General features: G+C 39.3%; 1 non-coding gene and 1 pseudogene across 1 annotated transcript in view; both read left to right on the top strand.

Moving 5' to 3' along the window:
* Positions 1-99: 99 nt before the first annotated feature.
* On the top strand, positions 100-252 carry LOC142355976 (5.8S ribosomal RNA; annotated as a pseudogene).
* A 1,687-nt stretch (positions 253-1,939) lies between these two features.
* Positions 1,940-2,500, top strand: part of LOC142355977 (large subunit ribosomal RNA) — a 3,521-nt gene continuing 2,960 nt past the window's right edge. The window contains exon 1 of the ribosomal RNA XR_012761338.1: positions 1,940-2,500. This exon is cut by the window's right edge and continues 2,960 nt beyond it. This is a non-coding gene — a ribosomal RNA (large subunit ribosomal RNA).

A 2,500-nucleotide genomic window follows, 5' to 3' on the forward strand; every position in this document is an offset into this window, starting at 1 on the left:
TGATGCTTGTAGCCAACCGAATTGGTTGAAAAGCCCAATAAGTAAGCTAACTTGGGAGAGCTTGTTGGAAACCAAATGCTACTAGATTGGTCCAAATACATCCTTCAACAGGGGATCACTTGGCTCGCTTTACGAAGAGGAGCACAGCTATATGTGTTAATTCGGTATGAATCGCAAGATTTTGTTTACCGACCTCTCTAACGCAAAAGGCGGTCTCGGCTTCGGCTGTTGACTGCGTCCGATTCAGGGTTATATAACTCTCGATTGAACACATTGATGTTCTATTGTTGGTGCTTCCAATAAAAATTGGAACACTTAAAGCAGAACCGATTCAAATAATAGCATTCTGATCAATGATTGCATTCCTTGATCAAGAACTGCTGGAGTCATTGTGATGGCGAATTTTCTTCATAAGAAAATTGCAAAGAGACGGAACTTAATGAGACTAGTATTATGTTGTTTCTAGTAAGCGGAAGCTGAAACAGCAACATGTGAAAATCAAGTTTTGTTCAATGATCTCGAGGCGATAAGTACTATGAAGCAACTAGTAGCCTAAGCATGACTCAGATTTGAGACAGTCAAAAAGACTGGCGAAACTTCTTCACATGAAAGTTACATAGAGAACTACAAATGTATACAGCGAGTATTATGTTGTTTCTAGTAGGCGAAAGCTGAAACATCAACATGTGAAAGTTGTCTGCAAACTGTAGAACGATATGTGATTAGTACTGTGCTGTTACTAGTAGCCAGTCTGACTGTAGAAGCCAAGACAAAGGGAAACTAATGCATCTGAAAAGGACAAGTTATGGAAAGGTATGCACGATAAGTATTATGTTGTTTCTAGTAAGCGGCAGCTGAAACATCAACATGTGAACGTCGTTGTGTACAGTAACCTAGAACTATATAGTCCTTAGTAACGTGCATTTACTAGTACCTGTAATTGGTATTCAGACTCAGGCAGTTTGGAATAGTTTGGCAAAGATGCACCAGAGAAAACTGGGATTTGATACAGAAATTGTTGAATACAAGTATTATGCTGCTTCTAGTAGGTTGAATCCGAAACATCAGCATGTGAAAATTGAAAACATTTCTGGTTCGAATTGTCACAAGTATTTGGTGATCTGAGTAGCCAAACTCACTACAACGCCAATTGAAGGCAAAAATTCTCAACGGGAAAAGCTATTCTCATTGAATGAGCTAACAAGACGAGTATTATGTTGCTTCTAGTAGGCGAAAGCCAAAACATCAACATGTGAAAGTCTTGCTGAACAAATTTAATGTTGTTGAGCTCAGTACCGTGTGAATTAGTAGCCATAATTGGCGAGCGAAAATTGAACTGGCGAAACTTCGTCTTTGGAAAATTGCAGATGCCGAGCACTTATTTTGCAACGAGTATTATGTTGACTGTAGTAAGCGAAAGCCGAAACAGCAACATGTGAAAGCTGTTGAAATTTTGTGGTCATTTTGCAATAAGTACAAGGAGTGTAACTAGTAGCCAGGTCAAAATTTGGGATAAGAATGAGCAAAAATTCTGCATGAGAACAGTTGAAATTATGAAACTAAATTACAAAGACTAGTATTATGTTGTTTCGAGTACGCGAAAGCGGAAACATCAACATGTGAACGTTTTGTAACGAAGTTTCGTTAATTTTCAGCCTAGTACTGAGCAAGAACGAGTAGCCTCATCTCCAATCCCACGCAAAAATGTAGTGAAATATGTGAGTGAACCTTATTCACGGTGAGGGTTTCCCGAGGTCTGTATTGCAGCGAGTATTATGTTGCTTCTAGTAAGCGAAAGCTGAAACAACAACATTTGAAAGTTGGAATTAATGACTGAATGGAAACTTCGACCTGTGTTTGATAGTAGTAGCGAACAAAACTGCTGAATCGGTTTCTGTCTCATATTGGTCAGTGAACCAATTAAGAGACAATCAACTACATAACCTGAATTGGGCGAGAGAACCCCCTTAACTTAAGCATATCAGTAAGGGGAGGAAAAGAAATCAACTGAGAATCCCTTAGTAATGGCGAATGAACAGGGAAAAGCTCATCGGGAAGAGAAATGGCAACATTTCTCGGTGTCCGGTATGGTTTGATGCTAGACTGGTGAATTTGTCCTGATGTCTACTGGAAAGTAGCATCAAAGAAGGTGAAAATCCTGTAAAGGTCATTTTCGATACCAGTCATAATGGCTCATTCCTATGAGTAGAGTTGTTTGAAAGTGCAACTCGAAGCTGGAGATATGTCTCTCCAAAAGCTAATTATAAAGCGAGACCGATAGTAAACAAGTACCGTGAGGGAAAGTTGAAAAGCACTCTGAAGAGAGAGTGAAAAGTACGTGAAACTGTGAAGGGGAACTGGAGTGAGCGTTACCATACTCAATGCCTTGATATTATATTCTCGGCTACCGAGTAGTGTAGTTGTCGTCTTTTGGCAAATCTTGTTAATGAATCGAGCAGAAGTTTTCCTCGGAATTCTTCTTGTTGATTCTAAACAAAAT

The sequence above is a fragment of the Convolutriloba macropyga genome, unplaced genomic scaffold (assembly GCF_964194025.1).
Source record: "Convolutriloba macropyga unplaced genomic scaffold, txConMacr16.3 SCAFFOLD_4859, whole genome shotgun sequence".
NCBI classification, from domain to species: Eukaryota; Metazoa; Xenacoelomorpha; order Acoela; family Convolutidae; genus Convolutriloba; species Convolutriloba macropyga.